This window comes from Zonotrichia albicollis, chromosome 1, assembly GCF_047830755.1.
Source record: "Zonotrichia albicollis isolate bZonAlb1 chromosome 1, bZonAlb1.hap1, whole genome shotgun sequence".
Lineage (NCBI taxonomy): Eukaryota > Metazoa > Chordata > Aves > Passeriformes > Passerellidae > Zonotrichia > Zonotrichia albicollis.
This window is the reverse complement of record NC_133819.1, coordinates 8,494,503-8,521,862: the sequence shown is the minus strand read 5'-3', so window position 1 is coordinate 8,521,862 and position 27,360 is coordinate 8,494,503. Positions and strand designations below refer to the sequence as shown.

The 27,360-nt window shown below is 40.8% G+C and overlaps 1 long non-coding RNA gene across 1 annotated transcript in view; it reads right to left on the bottom strand.

Annotated features, from left to right (window-relative positions):
* Positions 1 to 4,332: 4,332 nt before the first annotated feature.
* LOC113459914 (uncharacterized) overlaps positions 4,333 to 27,360 on the bottom strand; it is a 56,116-nt gene continuing 33,088 nt past the window's right edge. Inside the window, exons 4-5 of the long non-coding RNA XR_012582776.1 lie at positions 24,731 to 24,788; positions 4,333 to 5,818 (exon numbers count right to left, since the gene is read on the bottom strand). This is a non-coding gene — a long non-coding RNA (uncharacterized LOC113459914). The remainder of the gene's footprint in view (positions 5,819 to 24,730; positions 24,789 to 27,360) is intronic.

Below are 27,360 nucleotides of genomic sequence, written 5' to 3'. Positions count from 1 at the left end.
GTGGCATTATCTCAAAGATAACTTTGACTCCATTGTCTTTTATTCATTTGACCCATCAGAATTTTCTTTCATTGTCAGAGAACCATGTCTTTACAGCAAGTGTTTTTAAAATAAAATGAGGGAAAATTTTGGGATACTGTTTTATACATAAATATTTATTTAGAAATAGTTATTTGTCCTTTGAAAAGACCTCATGTATAAACTATTCAAAGTAACAATTGGAAATACATGAATTTATGTTTTTGTGCTTTACTAACTTATGAAATGAAGTTCTTTGGTGTAAATGATGCTTTTGGCACAGTGCACTGATGCTGTATGTGTCCCACCACCCATCACCCCATCCTCACCCCCGTTCTGGTCTCCAGACTTTGAGGCTGTTTTAGTTTAAGGTAAGCTAAGAACCTTTTTCCATTGATCTTTTTATTCCACATCCACAAAAGAAAATGCTAAGACGTTGCTACTGATTTTTTCCCCCCAATATGTGGTCATTATAAGCAAAAAGAAGCTCACACTTCTACTTTTTAATTGGGCATTTAGCAGGACAATGTTTGAAAGCAATTAATGGGAAAAACATTTTTGTCCTGTTTTATCAATTGGTCTCCAAGAAAAATGCTGTCCAAAGTAACCATTATGTGCAAGCCAGGAAACTGTTGTCCTTTTCAGTTTTTCCCATGTCACAATTTATTCATTTAATTCAGTTCCTCAAAATTACTGCAGTGCCAATTATCTCTCTCTGTGTAGAAAATGAGTTTGGCCTACTTCAGCTCCCTTCATTTTATGCCTGTTTTCGGCTATTCTTCAATGAGTGAGTAATGTGAAAAAAGGGAGGATCTTCAAAAATATGTGAAGTGTCTAGAGTGGCTTTTTGGTACCTGTGAAGAGGCCCCTTGAAGAAGCTTAGAGGACAATAGAATATTGCAGCTAACAGTGGTTTATTTTGTCCACATGACTCATTTCACACGCACCCAGGCAACTGATGAATGGAGGATTAACACAAGTTTTCACCTTATTGAAATGAGTGATTCAAAGCAAACAAATAGGACTAACTAGTTTGGAATATGAAATTAAAGTTTCTCTGAGTCCTTTTGTCATGCATCACTTTCAAACTTAATTAGAAATATGATGGCTTTGGAATTACTTTTAAGCAACTTCGTTAAGTAACAGTAGTTTGATGTTTGTTATTGTCACACAGTCCACTTGTCTGAAATCTAAAGACTTCCAGGGACTGTTCAAATGCATTATCAAAAAGTTTTAAAACAAAATGAAAAAATGCCATGTATATACGCATATATTCTCTCTTTTTGGGGACATGTTTACAGAAACACAACAAAAGAGCTTCCGATGCATTTTTATTGTTAGCTGCATTATATATAGCTGCAAATATTTATGGATGGATAGGTGGCACTACAGGAAAAGTGCTTTAGATGCTATCTTCATGGTAACTTACACAACTCATTCAAGTCCTTCAGCTTTGTAATTACATTTGAACCAGGATGGGGTTACCCATGCACACCATTCAACCTTAGGTGACTTTATATGGTTGCTAAGGTGCAACACCCTGCAGTCACACAAGCCATAAGCTCTCAGTTTACAGCTTCCCCTTGAGGAAGGACAATTTAGCAACTTTACAGGGTATAGTCAATGTCCGGGGCATGCTTGTGCTCTCAAACCAGAATATCTCCCTTCTATTTCTTCTAAGGATGCAACAAATTGATGTTAACACCCTTTCTGTGGAGCAGGTAGGCAAGTACACCTTATGGCTATACAGGCAATGGGTCATGTGTCCTTTTCTCTGTTTTTTTGGAATAATGCTCTCCAGTGCCTCTGTAAAGTGGAAGCTCCCTGCAGCTGAGTTGGCTGCTGTGGAACAGCCCCATTAAATCCTGCGCACAGTTACACAAAAGCTTCAGGATGCAGCTGAAACACAAATGTTGTCATTATTCTCCAAGGTTATGAGCATGACACTCTCTAAGGAACTTCTGCAGAAGTGCACTGAATTAAATGCAAGAATTCTGGTTTAGGTAGTGGCAGTATAGGGGGATAAAAGAGTTCATTGCCCCATCTAACTTGTGTCTAATCCTTTCTGAAGGTCGTACAAATGTAAAGGAGAGAGGGACCAGAAGCCTAATTTTTTTCTATTTCCCACACAATCAGCAACACCATGGGATATCTTTAGTGAGATCCACTTTTGTCATGGCATTGCTATTCTTGGATGCAGAGGGATGGCCAGGATGTGATTCAGGATGGAGAGGTGCTGTGATCAGGGAGTGACCAAAATAAATTTTGATGTGGGATGACCTTTTAGCCTTTCCATTGAGAATAGCAAACATTGACCATATTCTGATTTGCATCCAAAGTTTTGTGGCTGGCTTTTGAGAGGGGTTTTGGTTTGGGTTGGCATCTGCTCATTGCTCAACAAGACAGGCAGGAGCTTTGACAAATTCAGCTGCCAAAGTTTAATGAGTGTCCATTGAACAGATTCAGTCTTTAATTTTTCCTTGTCCAGAGTCTTTTACAGTCATTGATTGGAACATTTTCACAAATGTACAAGACTTCCCATGAATCAATCTTTTTTGACAATTTTAAAAGCCTCAATAGAGGCATAGAAATGTGAAATCTTCACAGGAAAATGTCCACAGATATTCTCTTTTTAAAGGAAAAAATAATTTATACACTTTTTTTCTCTCAATCTTAAAAAGCAATGACATTTTTGTTGCTGCTGTTCAGACTGATTTCAATCTGAGTCAGGCTTTTGATGTGGAAAACCTTTTCACATCTCTCATTGTACCGAGTGACTGAGATTGGGTTCTGTATAGAAGCACGGAAAACATTTAACAAGTGTAATTATCGTTTCCCAACAAGTAGAATTCTAAGTTTCTGGGTAATTTCAATACTTTCAATTTAGATTTTGTTAAAAGATTTTAAAATTTGCTTTTCTTGTGGGGCCCCATATACATATTTGAAATATTTAATGGAAACTATTCTATAAACTTGCTTCAGTTGGAAGAATGAAATTATTTTTGACCATGTAGAGGAGATTAACACATTTGAAATCTGATAACTGTATATACATTGCGCTGGATGGTATTTCAATATAATGCCGAAGCAAGATAAGAATCAAAACAATCTTTCTGCCATCAAGACAAAAAATCAGATAAGTCATAGTGAAACTTTTAATTTTAGAGTTATTGCACCACACCGTTTGTCTATCCCAGGAAAAGTGGAGTTCCTTGAGTGAAAATTTTATATTTCGATGAGGGATTTAATCTGATTAATAAATGAATGGCTGGACATCCCACTGAATCCCTAAAACCCAGTGAATATTTCAGTCTTCCACAGAGATTTTTCGAAAGGATGGATAAAGAAAATAATGCTCTAGAATGCTTTCTGCCTCAGAGGATAAATGGACGTGGAGCATTCAAATGGAAGTGAAGGTAGAAATAAATGAAAGCAGAGAAAGATGTTGGACCACAGCCTACACTGAAACCAAGATTGTCCCAGTGTGAAGCAAACAACATCGTCAGGCTTTGTTGGGTGAATCCTAAACACTTCTGTGCTGTACCAATATCTCATCCAGTCAATATTTTTATATGCAAAGTCAGTGGTTTTGTTTTTAATCAAATCTTGGACTGGAAAAGTTCTGTGAACCATTGGTCTTGCACTGAAAATTGATGGATGCGATAAAGGAAACACTACCTGAGCTAGGAAGAAATGATGTTACTGTTCCACAGCAGAGACTTATTTCTGACATGACAAACACAAGGAAATGTTTCCATATTCATTCTTGTTGGGTAGAACTGTTCCACCTGAAGATGATCATCACGTGAATGCAATGTGATAACTGCACACCCATGTCAGTGAAATCCATGTGTAAGAAGTGCTTAGTGTAAGCTCCTTGTATTTTAACTCTGATAGCAAATATTCCTTCACTTTTCCCCACACATCACAGTAGGTCTTTCTTCCATATCCATTCCATGCAATTCTGGAACCTAAGGATAATGTTTTTTCTATTATTTTCTAGGGTGGAAAGCAAATTTACTGTTACCTGACCAAGGGGAAAGGTGATTTTGTTGAAAGATGCAGAAATTTGTCCCACCCTCAGAACTTCTGAGCTCCCTCCCCAGGTGGGACCCCTTTGCTGAGGGCAGTTCCAGTGTGGGCAGCCCAGCTGCCCTCTGGCAGGGCTCTGTGCCCAGACACAGCCTTTAGACTCCAGGCTGAGCCCTGTTCTGGAACAAAGCAAAAGCACTTTTTCAGACAAGCCCAGCTCATACCTTTGGGTGATATTGTTTTGCTTCTGTATTTGACTAGCAGTCACCCAGGTGTTTTTGTAAGAGAATGAAAATACAAGAGCATGGCAACTTTCAAACTTCATGAAATTATGACAGGGACTGTGACCTGAGAGACTATCCTGGGTCTTTCACAGAATTGCCATTGATGGGATTCCATGTGGTTTTGGTCGAGGTGCATTTCACACACCAGTGATGTGGAAATTTCAGCTTGTCTTTCTTCACTTTGCAGACTTTCTTTTTATACTTCTTTTTCTCTGTCCTTTTGTTTTTAATTTTTCAGCTTTCACAAGGAAAGAGCAGGTCTCATGGTCAGAGGGATGGTGTTAAGTTTAAGGAGCAGCAGTGTGATAGAGAAACAGTTCAGAAACAATAAAACCAGTAAAATTGGTGACCAAAATTGTAAGTGAAATTTTAAAAAATGAAACAGAAATTCCCCTTTTACCAGCTCAAGGGTTTTATATTATTAACCTCAGCCACCAGACCAGAATGAGCTCTGCACTCTATTCATTACCAGAGGAAAAGAGGATAAAAAAGAATGAAAGGGAAAAACCATATTATTTTCCACTAAACACACTGATGTGGAAGTGTTGTTAAAAAACCTCATCTTTATTAATTTTCTCCCTTATTCCATTAACTCAAAAACCACAGGGAAGTCACCACCCAATCTCACCCATCCTCCTTTGAAACCTTCCCCAAAAGCACCCATCAGAATCACTGTCCAACCCAAGGAGTCCCACCATGGTTTATTATCCAACCCAAGGAGTCCCACCATGGTTTATTTTCCAATCTAAGGGGCCACACCATGCCTGCCATTTCTCCTGCTATTCTGTGGGTGTTATCCTGAGTCCTGCTGTCCATCCAGAACTGCGGGATGGACATACTGATGTAGAAGTGTTGTTAGAAAAATCATCTTTATTAATTCCTCTCCCTTATTCCATTAACTCAAAAATCCCAGGGAAGTCACCACACAATCTCACCCATCCTCCTTTGAAACCTTCCCCAAAAGCACCCATCAGAACCACTGTCCAACCCAAGGAGTCCCACCATGGTTTATTATCCAACCCAAGGAGTCCCACCATGGTTTATTGTCCAACCCAAGGAGTCCCATCATGGTTCATTTTCCAATCCAAGTAGCCACACCATGGTTCATTATCCAACCCAAGGAGCCCCACCATGGTTTATTTCCCCATCCAAGGAGCCACACCATGCCTGGTTTATTTTCTCCTGCCATTCCGTGGGTGTTGTCCTGCGTCCTGCTGTCCATCCAGAACTGCTGGGGATGCTGCTGTGGGCTGTGAAGCAGCTGCTGTATAGCAGAGCAGGAATGGCAGCTTTCCAGGAGGGAGTTAACAGGATTCTTCTCTCTGTAATTTGTAAAGTGCTTTGGGGTTCCATCGGTGCAGCCTGCTCTCTGAATGTGTTATTGCCACTTCTGAAAGGTCACACAGTGCAGCACTGCAGGGTCCCAGTGCTTCTGCTGTTTCTGATGTTTTTCAGGAAAGATGTCTGTGAATGGCTGGCTGTGTCTAAGGACAAACTGAGGGGAAACAGGTCATTTGGCTGATGAGAGGGATGCCACATCTCCCACCAGTGTGAAGCCTCACACAGGCTGTGGGGTTGCCTATGAATAAAACAAGGAGAGATTTGTTTGCTTAAGGGGAGAAAGGAGATAGCTTTGGATTATTGAAGGGGAGCTATGATTCATTCCGAATGTTCATGGATGCCATCTCTGGCTCTGCTGATCAGCCCTGATTCACAATCATCTCCCCCTGCTGCAGTCCCCATCCCTCCCCCCAGTCCAAATTGGGAAGGGCTGAGAATTTGTCTCGCTCCAGCCCTCACCAGGGCCACGAGTGTCAGCTGCTCTGTCTGATGACTGCAGCACTGATTATGCACCTATCCAGACACATGGAAACTCCACAGGGAAAAGCTCCCCAATACACACACATTTGTAATCTCCTGTGAATAGAGTCCTAAGTGCCCATTAACTATTGCTCAATTACACGGGAACTCTGCAGAAGTAAATATGGCATGCACATGAATATCAATTAACGCCATTATGATCAGTGTGGTCGTGAGTCAGGAGGGAAATGTGCATAATCTTGACAGAATTACCAAGACACGCTTCATTTTACTTGTGTGGATTGGAATAGCATGTTAAGCTAATAAAAGCTTTTGCATTTTTAAAAATAGTTTAACAAGCCCAGAATAGATTTGAATCATATCCGCCTCAGATTTCAGTTGTTACAGTCAGATTTGAAGACCTTTCTTAACAAACAGAGGGAAAAACCTCTGCTACTCAGCCTGTAATTTCTCAATTTCCCTTGCCTCCTTGAATTGTCCAGAATTCACACAGCCCTATCCTACCTGGCAACCCACAGGTACCACCAAAAATCCAATACTTGCACCAAAAGGGGTTTTTAGCTGTAAGACAAATGCAGAGCACTGGCAAACAATTTCAGCTGAAATGGGAGATCTTGTTCTGAATCTTCCTACCCACCTCCTCTTGGACCAGGGGTAATTCCCAGGTTGATGCAATACCTCCAAGGTATGTGAAAAGGGTAAAAGAGCTGCAGACATTGGAGGCTTTATAAGGGATGTCTTTACTGATTTTTTCCTGGGGAAGAGAAGGACAAGGGGTATAGAAGGTTACCAGGGGCAGGCTGATGTCAGAAGCATTTATGAGACCACCCCAACACTTCAGACCTCATTTCCACCCTGATGGGAGCTCCAATGCAGTGCTACAAACTTTCCATACTGTTTTGTTTTGCTAAGCCAAGCTATTCCAGCGTCCTGTCCCAGGTGCTACTGAATTTTAGAAGCCAGTTGTCTCACAAAAAACCACAAAGACTCCTCAAGACAAAATGTGGTGTCCTGTGTGTTGTCTCTCATAGACAGTTGTCCAAGAAGCCTGAAAACAATTTTGGCAACACACAGGTGCTTATTGCTTGAGATGCATTCTGCCTGGCTTGAACACATGTTAGAATTTCCATTATTTTGAGATCAACCACGTTGTCTCATGGGCTGAAGAGCCACACAGACTGTGTTCTTGGGGGTACACTGCAGGTGGGCGGTGAAGGCCAGGTACTGAATATCCACACTGATGGCTGGGCACAGCTGGGGATCAGGAGCCCTTGCTGGTGGCTCTGGAGGAGTTTCTGGGGGTGAGAGTCAGTCTCCAGTTTGCTTTATTTACTGAGGTGTAGCCATAGCCCATATCTACAGTCACACAATAGAGGAGCAGGGCAGGCACTTTCCTGCTGTGGTCCAGCTGTTTAATTGCTGTTTAATTACTTGCAACTACCCTGGCACTTTGCTGCCCCATGGCATCACCAGATCCAATGCAGGCACCAGCACTGCCCAGGAACCATTCCCTGTGGGCAGGATGGAAAAGAGGAATATATCCATACAGCTACAAGTCATGCCTTCCCATCATGACAGAGAATGGCCCCTGGCTCATGTTATGTACTAGGATGGATGTAGTCATAGAGACTGAAATGGTTGTACTACCTTTATTTAAATGGAAATTGTATTTCGTGGCAATTCTCAGAACAGTCCTAATCTGTGGGATCAGGGTGATATCTGACCACTGGAGTTAGAGACTGGTTTCCAAGAGTTTTAGAAAACAAATTGGGACAGTTCTCAGGGGCTTCTTTAGAATTATTATGCTAGAAAAATACTTAAACCTTTTAGTATAATTGTTTTAATTTTTATCTTTTTGAGGAAGCAGGTGGAAGATTTTAGAGCTGTGGGTACACTTAGAATATCTAATGCATATGGTTGTATCTACAGGGAAAAAGAAAGCTATATAGTTCAGCAAATACAGTAAAGAAAAAGGAAACATGAGTAGGTAAATATTATGAAGGCTGAACAAATGTCAGCTGGCCAAAAGGATGAAAGTGTGGCTGTATGAGATAGAATACTGAAGAAAAATGATTTCAGCCCAAACCTCAGTCAGTGTTTGCAGAAATTAATTTTTGTGTAACAATTTTGGAGTGGGACTCATCCATCAATATTTAGTGTGAGGCAATGTTCTCTCTGTCCTTTGCTGGGGCTGCATGCCACAGACAGCTGTGTGACAAGTACCAAGTCTTCAGCACAGAATTTTCAGGATAAATATTAACCAGAGTCGTTACTCAGATTTCTTTACAGGGCTGCGGCCTCATTGTCTAAAACCAAAACCTCTCAGTAGAAATTTTTAACAAACTTGCACAGTCCTGTTCTGTAAGTGCCCAGTGGAAATACTGGGGTCTGTCATTGGTTGTCACCTCAGTCAGGGATCAACCTGAGATACTGAGAGCATCTTGTAAGGCAGTGCAGAGCCTTGGCTGTCACTGATTTTACCTGGCTTTGGGGGTAAAAGAATTCAAACCTTTACCCTCATTTACCTAGTCAATAAAGGATTCATAATGTCCCCCTTGCAGGAAAGGGTTAAATTTAATTAGTTAATATTGAAAAGCACTCTGAAGATGAAAAGTGCTCTGCTATGTAAGTGCTGACCATTAGCCATTATTAGGTCCTATCTTGTTTTTCATACAGCCCAACTAAAAGGCAACTCCAAAACTTTTTCATTATATTCAGGGCAATTTAAACCAGCAGATTTAAAGTACATTTAACAAGTCAGATTGGTATATCTTTAATGGCCCATAGCAGGTTTGTGGCAAAAGGGGCAGAAAGTTAATTTCTGTCACTGCTTCTTTAAATTAATAGGACATAATTTGTAGTGAGGGACAAAGTTTCCTAAAGAAATCATTGTGTTGGCAAGGCTGGTTAAATAAAGTGTCCTACAGGACTAGGTAATAAATAAAACCCCTGCCTTTACAAGACTTTGTCATTGTCTGGAAAGTGGAGAGAGAGAGACTGAAATAATTAAAGGTGCTTATTCTAGTGTAGTAGCTCAGTAAATGAAGTATGCTTGGATTTTCCCTTTGCAGGAGCTAAATCTGTGACCTTCTGTGCCAGAGGAAAGAGTCCTTTGTGTTCTGAGCTCTAATAGCCTTACCATGGTTTCATTTCTACCAGGGTCCATGAAACACTTATATTTATTTTCATTACTTTCATTTTTCCTCTCACAATGAGGCATTAGTTCAGACTTTAAGGAAAGTGTAGATTGCTTTTGTTTTTTCTTCCTTGATGGGCTCCATGCCTCTATGTCTTTGGTTTATCTCCTGTGTTCCCAAATGTTTCTTTTACCTTGTGGAATACTGTTAGAAGTCTCTGTACAAAAGCAAAAGCTGTGGTTGCTATAGCAATAACCAATCTGATGAAGCTGTGACCTAAATCATGACTGAGAAAAATAGTACCTTTTCTATATCACTGCAGTTACTGCTTCCTTGGATTATGCTACTGTTATGCAGGATTTATTACCTAACGTGAACTCTTTGACTCCAGGACACAAGAAAAAGTAAAGTGATATTTCTGTAACTACAGAGTTAGGCAGGGATATGAACGACTTATATCTGCTGAAATTTATAGGTGAAAGGTGCTCTGCTCTTGGTAGCACACATATAGCTAAACCTTCATGCAGCACAATCTATTTCTTGAAAATCTAAGGAGCTTTGATGGCTGGAAGGTACTTAAATCAACATAATGTGCAGCTCAGATTCATTGAGCATTGCAGAACCAAGAACTTGATCAGCTTCCTGAAGTCTTTGCTCCTGTCATGAGTATAGTTATTGAGTAGGAAAGGAGGGCAATATTCTCTAGGAGCAGTTGCTTCCTTACTCTCTGAAAATATGATGAGGGAATTGGTGCAGGCATCCCAAAACTTTATCTAAAATACAGAATTGTTCCCTCTTGTTTGGCTGTGACCCTCAATGGCCCCTCACTTGTAGGAGCTACAGTTGAGGAGGTTTCTGCACTTCCTCTACTTTCACAACTGACAGGGGTTGTAACATGGAAACTAATATGAATGATAGTATGCTGTGGGATTTATCCTGTGGTCTTTCTGAAAATTAGTGTTTAAATCTATGCTTATCATCTAGGCTCCTTCTATAGTCAACGGAGGGCAGACACATATATTTTTTCCTCTCCTAAAACAGGCGTATGGGATAGATTAGGCAAAAATTTACAAGAGCATTTCTGTCTTTCTGTGGACTACAGAGGGAGCATGGACAGCTTGTTTAGAGCAAGCACCTGAATTTTAGATGGTTTTAGTTACATGAGCTGAACCCCATTAAGCAGCAAATCAGTATGGATAACCATTGCTGTTAAAACAAAGTGGTGGGAGTGAAGTGGTCAGATTTTCAGCTTTAACAGCAGTTTGCTGCCCTGAGCTCTATCAGAATTGAGAATAAGAAATGACTGAGCTGCAGCAAGGTGTGAGTAAAGGCAATATCAAAATTACTTGCATTGGAGAGGATGGGGAGTGGGAAGTTGGCAGAGTTAACTGAATTAGCTTCACTGGAACAGCAGGTTGGCAATTGTAATGGCATTTGCCTGACAAATAGCAAAGAGGTACTTGTGCTGTTATTACCCTCCCTGCCAGTCCCTCACCCCTCCTGCTATAAACCCAAGAAGATAAACCCTGAGGATCAAGAGACAATCAAATGTGTTTGGTGATGCTTTTTGGGAAATCAAAGTTTCTGTATTTTCTGCCAGAGATTTGGACTGGAGATGAACAAACAGTGAAGAAGGCTGGCTGCTGAACTATTTGGAGAGATCTAAAATTACCCATTTCTTATGGCCACCTGGTCTCTTCAACATCTGCTGCATACTTGGCTCAGAGGCTGCCTGCTCTCTGAAATCACACCACACATGACATAATGTGTCAGAAGTAGTGTGACACAGCAGTGACATTTAAAGGGACACAAACCAGGCCATCAGCTCTTCTAAAATGCATGCTCTAGAGCTTTCACAGTTTCAGTTGATTGCAAAATGCAAGTTAGACCATTTGTGACCATTTTCAATTGTCTTGGGGTAGATAACCATGGACGAGCCTTTGTTTCATGAGTGATCTCATAAAAACAAGAGTTACTTGTAGTGAGAGGACTTAGAAATACCTTTAATTTCACAAAAGCTGTTTCACAACCTCAGCACTCATGTCTGATGGATGATGGTGCATTTATGAACTGGAAATTATGTGGCTATTGGCCAATATGCAATATGATTAAATACTACAGTGCAGAGACTTAATATTTCACAGCAAAGGAAGCTGAGAACTGACTCTTGCTGGAAATAACACCCATGTACAGCCCTGGCTGAGAATGATAATCCAAGTGACAAAATAAAAAAGGTTGGGGGTGGAACACCATTAGGTTGGACTGCAGGACTGATAATAACCATATCCTGGGCTGCATCACCAGCAGTGTGGGCAGCAGGGCAGGGCAGGGGTGCTGTTGCTCTGCTCTTCTCTGCTGAGACCCCACCTGCAGTGCTGCATCCAGCTCTGGGGTCCCCAGAACAGGAAAGACATGGACCTGCTGGAGAGAATCCAAAGTATGGCCACAATCAGAGGGATGGAGCATTTCTACAAGGAAAGGTTCAAAGAATTGAGATTGTTCAGCCTGGAAAAAAGAAGGTTTCAGGGTGACGCAATTGTGGCCTTCCAGTACCTGAAAAGCAAACCTGCAAGAAAGATGGAGAGAGACTCCTCACAAGGGCCTGGAGTGACAGCACAGGAGGGAATGGCTTCAGACTGAAAGAGAGTGGAGTTAGATTAGATACTAGGAAGATATTCTTTGCTGTGAGCATGGTGAAGCACTGGAACAGGTTGCCCAGGGAAGTTGTGGATATCCTTGGGAATATGTTTTTGTTATAGCTGGATCTCTGACAAATTCATGTGTTTTTGAGATGAGGGCTTTTCTGGTTGTAAAACCTGCTCAATAACATTTTTGTAAACAGTTCCTGCTTCCATCTGAGACCCCATCTCAGTTAAATCAGCTAATGTAGCCATTTCAAACCACCAGCTGACCTTCCCTTTGTTTCCTTCTTGTGTTGCTTCTTTTTTCTCCCTGGTGAAGGCTTTCATTTAAAAACATTTTGTAGTATTTTAAAGTATTAAATATTTGAAAAGTATTTAAAAGTATTCCAACCCCAAAGTCCATTTTGATGGCTTTTGAGGGCAAGTTACAAGTCCTCACAGATTTCCTAATACACTGGCTTTATTCTACTGTATTCATATTCTCCCTTCTTAAAGCAGAGCAAATAGGTACAGAGATTCACTTGGTCTTGTGTTCACCACCCCCTTTGGGGATTCTTAATAGTCAAATGTTCATATGCATGAATATGGAATGAGATGTCTTCCTCCAAGAGCAGGGACTTTCCATTTCTACCCACTCTCTGTTAGAAACTGAATTTCCTTCACTTCTCAACCTCTTTCTTTACATTGTGGCTGCGATACGACATTTCAGAAGTGCCATCACCTTTATCTCTTTACATTCTGATGTAGTCTGTAATCAACACTAGCTTCAGCGACTCTCATTACTAGCTCTTGAAGTGATTCTTCAGACTCAGCAAGAACAACATCATCATCAGATTACAGCATCTGCTTCCTCCAATTTCAGCCCTGCCACCATAGCCAACAACAACGACATGCATTTGCATTTCAGTATGCAGGCAGAGCTGATGTGAGCCACCGTGCACTCCTGCTGGACTTTCTTCCTGCCCATCAACCACTCTGCAATGTCCTTTGTTGGATCTCTCCTGTCCCTTGTGCCTGGTCACGTTCAGCACAATAAATTATATAAATCTCTGCAAGAGCCCCCACAGATAATGAGAGCTGCATGTAGTGTTCAACTGCTTCTTTCCGTTCTGCAGCATAGGTCTTTTTGCACCAGTTTTTCCCATGATTTTTCCCTCCCCAGCATTATCCTAAAAGCAGATTTAAATGATTTTCAGAAGTAAACTAGCCTCTGTTTTGCTTTCATATTTTTTCAACTCCTTTCTCCAAACACTAAGCTCATTTTTTTTTCCATGTATTTGAGTAGCATGTGGAATTATTTGGTAATGTGCACATCCTCTCAGGCTCCCCTTCTCTGAGCACAGAATGAGTTTAGTGTCTCTCAGTAAGTCCCTGAGCCGCTGCCCTGTTTTTTCACAGAAGTTTGCAGATCTTATGGGAAATCTTGATACCAATCTAGCATTAGAGTGTTCTCTTCAGGTACACAAAGCAGGCAGGCATGAGAATATCTGAAGCATGTAATAATGACTGTTTGAGTTAAGGACCTCTCTGTCTTCCTGAAAGAATAATTCAGATAAAAGATAAGAGGTTCTGATGCTGAAATCATATTCTGGTACGTGAGGAGGCATAATCTGGCCTTTTTGTTTATTTGTTTGATAGTAACATTGCCACTGATTTAATTTCCTTTATCTCTGCAGTACTAAACAGGGGAGAAGCTTAATAAAAGAGTGAAGAGGATTTACAAGCCTTGAATGCAGGGTCCTGCACAGAGGCTGAGAGTGGTGTCACTCTCAGAGGGTGCATTCCAGCTTTGCTGGGTCTTGAAGGGGCAGCAGTTCCTCCTACAGCTCACCTGAGATCCACACGTGGTTGTCCATACCCCTACTGTGTCACGCTCTCTGGCAGAGGCTTCTGGATTTATTAGGCAGAAGGGTTGCCTAGTCTTCAGCAAATGGACTGAAATTCCATTCTGCAAGTGTATGGAGAGCCTAGGGAAAAAATATCTGCACATTTAACATACCTAAAACATTTAAAGGTCAAGTCTGAGAGCCTCAGTGCTCCTTCAAGAATAGATATATCCTCTGTGTGGCTTCTGGGAGGGAGAGGAAGCACTTCAGAGCTCAGCAAGTTAAAAACTCAGGGCAACACGGAATATTGGTTCCTAACTTTGAGCTTCATAACCAAGCAGGACAGAATTGTTATTATTTTCTGTAAGCACAGCTTTAGTCTTGCCCCAAGGCTGCCAGTGGAATCACTACAAGACTGGGTTCTGGCTAATGTCATTGAAAATTTCTTGTTGTAGATATCAAATTATTGGGTCCTTGTAATTCTCATGTGGGGAGCCCACGAAGAACACCAGGTATAACTTCTCCTGCAGTGCAGGTTGTTGACTTTTGACAGGGTCCGTTTTCAAATTTCTTTTTATTATTTTCAAACCATTTAATTTTCTACTGAAACACTGAAAAATTCAAACCTGACTGAATATTTCTATTACTTTACCTGTGTTTTGCCACTTTTTTTCCCAGAGGTTGAAACATTGACAATTTCCATTATAGTAAAATTCTGTCATAGCAGTTGAGGTCTTGTGAAACCAGAACATTAAATTAAAGCAAAATTTTTATGATTAGACAATGAATGTTATTGTTTTTCACTTCACATGCCCAGCCAAATTATGAACAAAGTTAAGCCACCCTGAAGATTTACTCCCAGAAAATAAAGGGAAAAAATTCAGAATACAAGTGGTAAGCTTGAGCTTTTTACCTTTCTTATCATGTTTATATTAAAGACTGACGGTGCTTCCAAGTGCAGCCCTGGTTCATTCCCAACAGCGAAGTACGCTAAAGGCATATTGGTACAAGTGTTAATAAAGTATTAATAAATCCTCACTATGTGGGAGTAGTATTGCAGGGAAGGCATTGATAGAGAGTGTTAGGTCACTCACAAGGGCTGGCTGGGATCCAGGTGCTCACCTGTCATCTCTGGGTGACAGCTAAGAAATAGGCAGCAAACTTTCACATTTTTTATCATACTTCTTGACATGAGCATGAATTCTTCACACATTTTTCCAAATATTCTTCTCAGGTAAACATCCTTTAATTGGCAGTATTTGTAAGAAGCTAATTTACCCATCAGAAAAACAAGTCTAAATGAATGAATTAATAAATAAGTTAAAGAAACCAACAAAAATCCTACATAGAAACATAAAAAACTAATGCAGGCAGGTGAAGGAAGGAAGAAATTCTCAAATGCAGCAACATGTAGACTTTGATTACAAGGTGAGGACACCTGAGGCTTTTAGTCTTCACTTTATCTTCTGATATCCTGTTACCTTAAGACCCATGCCTGAATGCAATATCCAAATGTCTCAAGCTTCTACTTGCTGTATTTGTCATATTTTCAAAAGAAATGTTAAAGAGCTGTTCGCAGTATTTCCAGCCTAAAATACTAGTAGGTAGTATTTCAGGTAGTTCCTGGAGATTTGAGTGAGGTTTAGACAAGAAACCTGAAAGAAAATATACATATCTCAATATATACATATCTCGATATATACATAGCTCATTTACCCATCTATCTAACAATATCTGGATAATTAGAAAATTATCTTGGAGTTTGCTTCAAAGCTTTACTCTTTTCCAGTCAGTCTTATGGGGTATGTTACCTTCCCAGGGCTAGAATCACTGTCACTGGAAGCTAAATCCCTGAAAACACTGTTGCCACACTGAGGACAGAAGAACATAAATTCAGAAAAAAACCCAAACCCGTCCCCAACAGCACAAGGTGACAAGGAAAGGTGGGTTCTTTGTGTTGGGTTAATGGTAACAAATCTTTGGGGATCTCTTGGTCCATGCTCAGGACCTTAGACTTTGTCTCTGAAATCTCTGACCTTGCTTTTCTAGGATCTGCCTCTGGGTTCATCCCACTGCACAGAATTGGGTTATGCTGGCACAGGACCGAAAAGAAAAACAACCAGATTTTATATATTTGCAATTTAAGAATGGGATATCATGACAGGGAAGAAGTTTCATGGTATTAAAGTCAAATGTAAAGTGTAAATCTGATGAATTAAAAATTCTTCTTAGAATTTTAGAGCTTAAAAAGAAATGTGGGGTGATGATATCTTTGTCAGCTCATATCAATATTTTGTTTTGCCAGTTGAGGACACTTTAATTTCTATCCATTGCCAGAATAAGATATACTGACACAGAGCTGGGCAGAAAGTGTAAACATTTAAATTTGTGTATCACTACACTCAACAGAGCTGCCATTAAGTGCAGGGTGCACAGAAGGATGTAAAAGAAATTAAACACCCAGGTTGTCAGTAGGCAGAGAATTAGAGAATCCTTCACATGACAGGGACAAGAAGAGGAGGCCATTAAGGCACATGCTATTTATTTTAATATTATCCCTGATCTGCATTGTACTCAAATTATAAATAGGCTAAGTGTGAGTGACCCAGAAGAGTTTGGCTTCTGTCCTAGCTGGATTCAATCACAGCTCACACTGTCCTCCTTCCTACTCATTTTCTGCCTTCAGCACAGCACTGCCAGCATCTGAGGTTTCTTTCTCTCCTGAGGCTTGCATCAAATCTTTTGCCTCAATATTTAGCCTTAGCTCTTGGAGTCATGTGTGTTTCAGGACATGTGAGGTTTCGGGGTGTTTAAGTAGCACCTTGTTTTTCCAAAAGATGCTCCCAGCAGTATTTCATGGCTGTAGGTAGATATTGAATTGTACTGGTGCAACTGTCCTGGGACAGTGACTCCATTACTAAATGGTGTTTGGGCTACTTTTTGGAGGTGAATTAAATTATAACTTTGCCTAAGCCAGGTCCCAGTGTGAGTGACCAGCTGGAAGAAAGATTTATGCTGATCTAACAATATCTTTTTAAATTTACATGTTAGATTATGACAAAAAAAATAATCCCATGTAGGCAAGACCTACATTTTTGTTCATTAGGGCTGTGGAGAAAACATGACTCAAGTGAATTGCAAAGGCTTAGATACCAGAAGGCAAATAAAAATAAAGTCAGTTATTATCATGATTTTTTCCCAGTTTCATTATTTTTGTGCCAACCTCGAGGTTTTAGGGGTCTGAACTCTGAAATTGTGAACCCCCAGGGACAGCAGAAATAGTGACTATAATTAGATAGTATAATCTCTGGGACAGGGACTGCCTACTCCTATGTTTAGACAGAACTCAGCACCAGGGGCTGCTGAGCAGAAACAACTTTCTGGTCCAAGCACAGTGAGAACAAATAATTAATATTAATACAACACACCCATCCCTCTTCTAGGTGCACATCAGCTACTTGCCCACAATCCCTGCCCATATTCCTTATTCAGACAAAATGCATCTTCCCACAGTTCAATTCTATTTTGACAGAAGATTTCACCTTGGCTTTTTTATGACTCTGTGTCACCCTGAGCTCTCTGGGGCTCTCTGTGCCTTTCTCTGAGCCCTGTATGGATGTTTTGACAGGTGTCTTTACACTCAGCCTGCAGTGGGCTTACTTAGGAAACTACAAGAGAAAATTAATTATATTAACTCTTGTGCAAGAGGAAGGGCAAAACCCCCAAATCTTGCCACCTGCCCAAGTATATCTTTTGTTATTTGTTAGGGGATGAATGTTACCCTTGTGCAGATGGCTCACAGAAACTCCTGCACAGCACAGTTATCCAATGAACATGTGGCTTTAGAGCTCTCTTCAAGGTCCCTTCCAACCCAAACTTTCCATGATTCCATGATGTTGTGGCTGCATGTTTCTGTGGTAATGAATTATTGCGTGGATTTAATGTAAGGAGTGGGATCCTTTTCCCCAGAACTCTATAAAACCAGGAGGTGCAAGTCAAGGGTTTGATGGGGATGCTGTGATCACTCACAGCTTTCCATCACTCTTTTATGCCAGATCCTGTGGAGAATTATTTCCTACTACAATTCCCAAATATTAGATGCCCAAAATCTCACATTTCTTCCAAAAAATGCATATGGGCTTTCTTAGGAGCTATGTATTTTACTTCAGGACCACTTATTTAGAGAACAAAGTACACAAGCACCCTTATGACCCTGGAGAAGGACCTACCAAGCTGCTGAGCTGAGGTAACTTTCATCTAAGTGCTCTGCATTTGTATGGAGGAGTTTCCTGGAATTAAGTACCAAAGCTGTACTCAGAAAATACTCCCTCTCTAAACATAGATGTTTTACAGCATTTTTCAAATGGAGAAATTAATATTGTTATTTCAACCTATTTGGTGGACAGATGGAGCAAAATTTTATCCTTTTTCCTGTGTAAAAAATACCCAAAATTAAAGGTAAGACATTTATTGCAGTCCTCTATCAACATACAATCAGGTTGTAATTTGATCTAATAACAATCTTCCAATATTTTATTTTTATAATGGACCCTTTATAAACATTAAAAGGTGAAAATATATAAATTCAGGTGTTTTACAGTATGTTACAACTGATCCCAGCAATCCAAGTGTGTTTAGGAAACTTTAAACCCATGTAATTTTGTGCCAGACTGAGTGGGCCGGGTTAGTACAAAGAACATCATGAACTGAATTAAAGCTTTGATGAACTCAGCACCTTTATCTCTCCTAAACTCCCTTGTTTTTCATCTATACTGAGAACCAGCATAGCAGTTTCTTCCAACGACCTCATTTTTAAAATATCCCCTCAGTAAAGTTTATGGAAAAGGAGCAAAACACAGTCCATTAGAGAGCAAATGCAGGCAAGGCCACATGTAGAGGTTTTTCACTTCTACTTTCACAGAAGTTATCAGCAATTGTGCATTTTTTGCCTAGCAGAATCTAAGAATCTAATGTGTTCTACTTTATAATTCCTGTCTTTCTATTTACTGGGGAGGCCATTAGGTTTTGCTGTGAATGATTTCTTCTGCAGTAATAAAAGCTGGTATTAAAATGTCACTGCAATAATTTCAATGGTTGTTTTCTAGTAAATGGATGATTTGTGGATTTCACAGTCCTGAGCTGTTAATAATCAGTTCATTCTATTGATGATCAAGTTAAAACGGCATTTTGACAATAATTCTCCATTATCAACTAACGTTTGCCTTCTGTTCAATTTGTGCAATTATCACAATCTCAGCCTAGTCTGGGGGCTCTGCAAAGATTACAGCAGAGGACCAAGCTCCTCAAAGACAAGGAAACAGCTTCTTTTCCTTTTCTGGAGGAGCAACTCTTGCAGTTCAGCAGCTCTGGCAGTGCACTTTCCTTGGAAATTGATGCACTGGAGTGGCTGCCTAAAACAGAGGCTAGACCAAATTAAGAGACTAAAAGTGGGCATTTATTGAAGGCCTTGAACACCTTGGGCAGCCAAAAGCTTCCAAGGGTCTGCACTCAAGATGGACAGTGGTCATGAGTTTTTAATAAAGTTATAAGTTTGGTCCATTTGCATATCAGGGGTTAATCCTTCAATTACAGTTTCAGGTAATTAAGTAATTTACTCCAAGTTCCCCCCCCCACCCCCCCCCACCCCGGTTCACTGTTATTTACATCTCTCAGGCCCTGCGACAGTAAGGTGTCCTTGGGTTTGAGGCCCAGAGAGGAATTGTTTTGTCTGAATAAAATGGGAGAACAGTAGCTGACAGGCTATGGAGTTTTGGAGTTATACTCTAACGCAGTACAGGATCTGAAAAATATAAAAGCTAAATCCTAAGGCATCAGAATGCTTTAACACACTCATCTCAGGTGCCTTATCCTCAGCAGCAGGGGACACATCCTGTGCCAGCAGGTGCAGAGGTCTGGCAATGGAAGAGGCTGCATGAACCTCACTTTGAGCCTTGTGCCATTGTCTAGGTTTAGAGCAAATTTGGGGAAGAATCCCCCAAAGGAGCTCCGGTGGGAAAAGCAGATCCAATCGGCCCCTCCCCCCAACTGGTCTGGGAGGGAAAAATTCCTCCTTGGAGAAAGGTGGAAAAAAACCTCTTTATTAAACAATAAAACCAAAACAATATCAAACAATGAGACCCCTTGCCACTCTAAAAAGAGATGACAAACTGAGAAAACCCCCGGTTGTAGCTCAGCTCACTCAGTCTCGGGTCAGTCCCTCCGGTGCTGGAATTGTCGCAGGCCGGGCCTGGCCCAGTGGGCCACAGCTGCAGCTGCTGGTGCTCTGCTGGTGTTCAGTCCAGAGCAGTTTCAAGAGGTCCAAAGAAAAAGGAAAAAAAACAGTCCAGGGAACTTCTTTGCCTCAGCTAGCTAACACTAACTAAAAGCAAAGGAGAGCTCTGTCCTGCTGTCTGTTCATCCACAGACAACACAGTCCAGGAGCAGCAATGTGGAGGAGTGAGTGCAGTGTCTGAAAACAAAACTGCGTGCTTCTTCTTTCCCCCCCTTCACTCTCTGGAACACTCTCAAAGGTACAAAACTTATTATTCAACATAAACAGAACGAGACTACTGGGGATAAAAGCATCATATAGTCAACCCAGGACAGCCATGATGGTCCATGAACCTGGGGATGCACCTAGTGTTTTGACAGGTGGAAAATGTGTGTATGCACATGTAACACCAATTATATCATGTTAAAATCACAGATATCTCACCCTAATTCCAGGAAAGTAGGATGTGCTCCCCTTCTGTGAATGCCACCTGGCTCAAAGGAAGTGGAGCAGAATGAGAGAGTTTGACCCCCAAATCTGACACTTAGAAACAGTCTTAAGAAGAACCAGAGAGGTGTGGAAAGACTGGAGAGCCCAGAAAGCCTGATGAGCTGTGAGAAAATTCCTTACTCCTCATGGACATGTTTCTCTGCCCAGAAGGAGCAGTGAGAAGTCCTTGCTGATGCTTGTCCTGAGCCACTGAAGACCTGGAAAGAACACTGTCCAGCTGCTGCATGGTGGCAGGGCACATCTGTCTGGGGTGCCTGGGTTTGGTGGCTACCAGCATCTCCAAGAGTGCTCTCATAGCTCTGCTCATGATTAGATGATCATCATCATGTTCTTAATGCCAGCACATGCCCCGAGGCAACAGACCAAGTGCTGGGGTTTGTGTGCCAAAATGAGGAAAGTTAATTCAACACCCTTGATAACAACAATAGTACTTTGTGCTTTTGATCTTCAAAGCACTTTACAAACATTAGCTAATTAATTAATCCTTACAATACTCCTCTGCTATTATCCCCATTTAGCAGATGGGGAAATTGAGTCAGAGGAGTTAAATGACTTGCCCAGGGCTATGTAGGAGTTGGCATCCAGGCTGTGATGGGGAATTCCTGGCTCCTCCTTTCAAATCTCCAAAACAGCTGTGGCTGCTGTTACAGACCTGAGACTGGCTTAACTACAGAGGCTGGAGGGAGCAGCTTGGCAGGAGCTCTGGTTCTGAGGTGTCCACCAGACATGGACATGCCCAAGTGCCACCTTCAGACTTGCACTCTGATGCCAGTAGGGATTGGTGAATAATTTATTGTTCTCCCCTGTCTACAGAGCCTCTGGAAAGGAGCTGACTCATGTCTGGCCAGCCCGGCCCTGAGAATCATCTGTCTGTGCAAATACCCACACTCACCCCTCAGGTGGGGGTCTCCCAAAGACACTGCCTCCAGCAGGGATAGAGAGGGAAATTCTAAGCCTGCTTCATAGTCAGGAGACAGGGACATGGAAACAGAGGTGGGGACACCCAAGTATAAAAATTTAAATTTTTATTTTACAAGATCCTCATATAAGGAATGAACTGAGAGGTTAATGGATGTGGACAGTATGCTAAAGGAAATAATGAAAGTTCTTAAGTTTTACTCACCCAGGTATTTCTGTACCTGATAGAGTACCAAGATAATAATTTCTTCTACTGCTTAAGGATATGATTGCTCAAGATTTATTGCAAAATCAAGATAATTACTTAATATCAAAGGAACCATTTTGGCTCCAGGTAATCTAGAAAAGTAGTCAATACTACTAGATAACAGTTATGCATTAGTCAAATAAGCCTAGGAAGAGTAACAGTGGTTTAAAAATTATATTGTAATTTGCAGTGCACGTTTTGCAGTGGATACAGCACTGGTTTTCATCACACAAAAATATGCTGTAGAATAAAAGAAGGTGAAAAAAAATCAAAAGGATAGTCTTTCACTTCTACATGATTGTGAGAAATTTGGCAAATTGGGAAAGGATGACCTCCTTTGAGAGGCTGGTAATGCTCTTTCTAGTGCAGCCCAGAATGCTTTTGGTTGTTGCAGCCAGAGCCCGTTGCTGGCTCATCTTCAATGTGTTCACCAGAAACTTCAGCTTTTTTTCTCTTTTCAGCTGATCATCCCCAGCCCGTGCTGGGCCATGGGGCTGTGCCTCCCCAGGGGCTGCACTTGGCATTTTTCTGTGTTGGTCCTCAGTACCCTTCTGGTCCATTCCTCCAGCCCATCCAGGTCCGTCTGACGGGCGGCACAACCATCCGTTGTGCATTGGGCACTGCTCCCAGCTCAGCAACACCTTCAAACCTGCTGACTGTGATCTCTGGCCATTTGTCCAGGTCACTAATGGAGATGTGAAACCCTACTGGCCCCAGAACCATCTCCTGGGTGCATATTCAGCAGCTGGTCTCGAGGTGAACTTCATAGCCCTGATGCTCCCCTTTGTGTCCAGCAGGTCAGTCAGTCCCAACCCACTGCAGGAGCCTTTTCAGCATGGGGGGATACCAGGTTGTTTCAGTCTGCCTTCCCCTCTACACATTCACATTCACTACTCCCCATTTCATGATTTCCAGGATTGAGGTTTCCAGAAGCACCTCTTTTACTGAGTTGGATGTTCTGTTGCCTGCCTGCCATGAGTTTAAAATGTGCCAGCTGTGGAAAAAAGAAGGCAAGTGTATTGCTTAAATGAAAGTTAGTGGATATATTTCTTCTGGCCAAATTCTTTGCTACCTTATTTAGATTTTAAAATGTATAGTCTGCACAACCCTTGATCAATAGTTTGAGCTGACCTCTGAGAATGTCTCCCATGGAGGAGCAGGGGGCGAGATTTCCCAAAACCTGCAGAGTCAGTGTCCAAGCACCTGTGCTTGCACAGCATGCAGGAAGCTTTGAGCAGGCTGTGTCTTGACTTTGGGCTCTTTGCTGCCTCATGGGAGCCATCATCACTTGGCACAGGATGGAAATGCCTGCAGGCTAACATCACTTCTGTGAAAGACACTGACAAAACTAGACCAGAGCCAAGGTGACACAACCATCTCCTCACTTGCAGGGTTGATCAGTGATTATCAACCACGCATGAGAACATCCAGAGATGGGAACAACTACAGACACTTGCATGTGGCCAGAAGGACACATTTCCCAGAATCTAAAAAAGGACAGAGTGAGTTTCCTCCTCACTGCGCAGCAAGGGGGTAGAAGGCAATGAACACAGACTGCAATAGGGGAAATTCTGACTAGATTTGGTAGAAAATTGTCACCCTGATTTTTTAAGACTTTCCAAGCCTTCTGATGTTTACATTCTTGTAACGAACTTTCTCACACACTTTCTGTAAATAACTTATTGTTTTGCATTCTTTTATGGAGGAAGAGAAATTTGATGGACTGTTGGTTTGTCCAGTGTCATTGGAGAGGTGGCACTTTCACCCTCCAATCTGCTGTCACTTTTGGAAATCTGTAAATGTTGGAGTCAGAAAACAAACTACCCATTTTTACCTTAAGAACAGCAGTGTATCTGTGTTGTGTTGTTTTGTGTCTTATAGTGACAGAAAATACCCACTGGACATAGCCCTGAGCAACCTGATCTACCTGAACTTGGAGGAGGAGGTTGAATTAGATTTACAGAGATCCCTTCAATCCTGAACATCTCTGTGGATCTATGAAATCTAAGTTTGCATTAAAACTTCACCCAGCACTGGGGTAGGAATGTAGCACAAACAGGAATGTAGGACACAGTGCTCATCTGTTAATGTTTCTCAGCCCAAAGGGAAGGGAAAATACCCTATCATTGTATAAAAGATGGAGAAGCCAAATCCAGAATAAATACATCAAGTTGAGGCTACTTCTTATATTCATCTGGTTCAGTAATAAAACTACTTACAGCAAAGAGTCACTTCTAGCACCACAGAAATGGAAGACTTGATATTAAATAATTACAACAAATCTAAATATAGTGGGAGGCAAATAAAGTACCAGAGAAGTTAAGAGCTCTGCAAGAGATATGAAGTGTGCCCATTATGAAGAGCTTTCTGAATTGAATTTATAATGTTATATTCATGTTAAAAGGAGTTCAGTATGTTTTTAGTGGGAAAAAATAGCTCTTGGTACAGATAAAAATAGATTGTCCTGGGATTTTCCTTTGCTAGAAATTAAAGTATCTCACAAAATTATTAATAGCTGTGTGTCTTCATGATGCTAGTGAATTTTTCTGTGGAAAGGTAAAGTGATAGAAGGTTCTGATATTTCTCCTTCAACATTCTGACAAGAAAACAATGCCTTCTTCACTATTTATTGTTTTAGAAAGAAGGAGTATTGCTCAGCTGCTTCACCTCAGAGGTGTCTGATGGCACTTTCCACAATCAGCACTGACAGTTCAAGGATGAAAGGTATGGTGTACATTCTTGTTACTCAAGGGTTAAAGAAGGTCCCATAAATAAATTATGGATGCATTTTTAGAGCACTTTGCTAAGAACAAGAATGGCAGAAAATATCACAAGGCTGTCAAATCAGATTAAAGCCCATGTGCTCTGAGTAATCTGTGGGGAAAAGTAACAAACTGTATGTTTGTCATGTATTAAAGATATTTTCTTAAAAAGCTGATTGGCTGAATGAACATAGAAATCCACCCTTGATTTTTCTTATCTCTCATGGTTTGTCTCTTATGCTTAGTTTTAAGTATAACTTACCAAATAAGTGCAGCCAGCAACATATCCCAGGTGAGCAGAGACTCCATCAAGAATAAAGCTGTGGAATTGAGTGTATATGTTAATTCCTGTGTATGGATAAAAATCCATAGTATGTCTATGCATTTTCTCAGCAAGGTTTTCTAAACTCAATCACTTGGATGTCTTGAAAGCTTAAACTTAAAACTTCTGCTGTTTCACAGCACATAAGCAGAAGGTTTGTTTTTCAGCTCCTCATACCAGATTTGGAGGAATTTACATAAATCCCTCAGAAGGACAGAGCTACTGCTACAGCAGTTTGTCAGCTGTTAATCCATTATCCTAAAGATCTAGAAAATGAATCAGGTAACAGAACAGAACCTTATCAAGTAATTGTGCCTAGAGGGGTGCAAGGATCCTGGTGGAAAGGTAAGCAGCAGCTTTGAATTTCCAGAACTGTCCCTGCTGGCTTTTATTCTGGATGTTCTGGGTGCCACTGTTGGACTAATACCCTGCACAACCCCTGCACCCTCTATGTCCATTTTCCATAGCCTGTGGACCAAAAGGATCAATAGTGTGGTGTGGCCAAGCTTTCGTCTGGGAAATGGAGTGCTGAGGTGTGTGTCACACCTAAGCCCAGCTGTGTCCATGGGAACTACAGGCACAGCAACCTTTGCATCACTTCAACCATCCCAGGAACAATTCATTTTCCTGTGTCAGTTTTAGGGATAAGAGGCCTTCATTTGTCCATAAAACAACCTTTCAATATAATGTTCTATTGCACTCAGTTGGACTCAGAGGCAAGTCAAAGTAAATAAAAGACTTCAATTTGATAGATGGAAAATACCAGCAGACAAAGGACAAAAGAAATAACTGAAACCCTCTCACTGTGTGACACCTTATGAGATGGTCCCTTGTAGATATGTAACATGTTAAATACCTGAGGCAGAATCTAAGGAGTTAATTAAGTGCCTTGCAATTTGAGCAAGATGTTAGACCAAGAGTAAGAAAAGACTGTTCAAGTCAACCCTGAATTACTTGTCTTTTGGACTACAAAAGAGGGATACTACTGGAGATGTATGTGAGATTTGTACCAGATCCCAAACATAATTTGTGGCCTTCTCTTCCTAACAGTGTCTGGATTGGCATTTTTCTCCAGCTGGCTGATGGAAGTCCAGGATACTGGTTATCAGGGAAAAGTCCAAGCACAAGTGTACCTGTAAAACTCAGGAAATTTCATAACCAAGCTAATACAATTTTGAGTTTTTATCTGCAAGAGATTTGAATCCCAGTGCTGTCTCACAGGATGGGGTTTTTCATTTGTTTATTTGTTTGTTTCAAAATGTTTTATTTATTATAGCTATTTTTAATATAATCTGAGCATTCACTATTGTCTTTCATTGTTCACAGCTCCAAAACCCAGTATCTCCTCATGTAGATTGTGAAGAAGATTAATAGTTTATAAAATTTAAGACATTCTTTACAGCTATATATTTTCTGCATAAATACTTTTTGCATTCTATATATGCTATAAATTCTGTGCTGTGACTTAGTACAATGAAACTCTTTTATAAAACACTGTCAAATTAGAGATTTCTGAAAAAGGAAAGCTAATCTACCAAAGGGAGATACACATACAGATTAGCCTTGCGTGTTTTAAACCCCCCCAAAGGATTAATGAACATTTCTCTCTGAATTCCCATTCACTTCAATGGGATAAGGATTTCCCCCAGTCCCAGTAGTGTTTATTCTTTATAAACAAATGTTTATAAACATTTGCAGGATTGAGCTGTGTTTATGACCCAAAGAACATGTTGGACCTGGAGTCACCTACTGTGGAAAATACCACTCAGTGCCCATTGGATTCCTAATTCACTGCAGTTGGTTTCTAAGCTCAGTAAAGCCTGTGGAAAAAAATTATGTTATGAAATCCTAACTACAAATGTTACCACACATATAACCAGATGTCTAAAATGTCAAAAATAGGAGAACTAATGCAGACAGGGGTAAGAATTGATAGATTTTAAATAAATGAAACAGTCACCAGCAAATGACATCTGGAAATGGACAGGAGTATGAAAAACAAACAGTAATTCATTATTTTTTAACAGAATGCAAAAAACCACTGTAAGTGGCAGATTTGATCACTTTAGTTGACAGTTCTCAGGATATTTAAGATAAATACAAATTTAAATGGATTCTTGAAGTAATTTCAAGGACAGTAATTTTAGAAATAAATAACCATTTTTAATCTCATAATAATTGCTTGACTCCAGGAAAAAAGGAAAATTGCATTGGCAATGCAGCCAATTTTATTTAGTGTGGATGGGATAAATTCATTACACCCAATGTGTTGAATGCTTTGTGGGAAGGAATGCTGTGAATATTGTAAGGGCAAAAGGTACAAGTGCAGAAGAGCTGTCACTTTACAAAAAAAAAAATTCAGAGGAGGAAATTGCTTAGCAGAGGTGCTTGTGCTGATGGAAAGGACATGAACCCCAAGGATATTCAGTTTGAAGGCAGCAGGTTCAGATCTGCCTCTCCATTCATGTTTAAGATGAAAAGCTCCCCAAACCAGGGAGCAGCACTTCATCTCCCATCCTGCATGAGGCTGCACTGATGGCAGATTTTGCTTCCTGTGCTTCCTGGAGGAC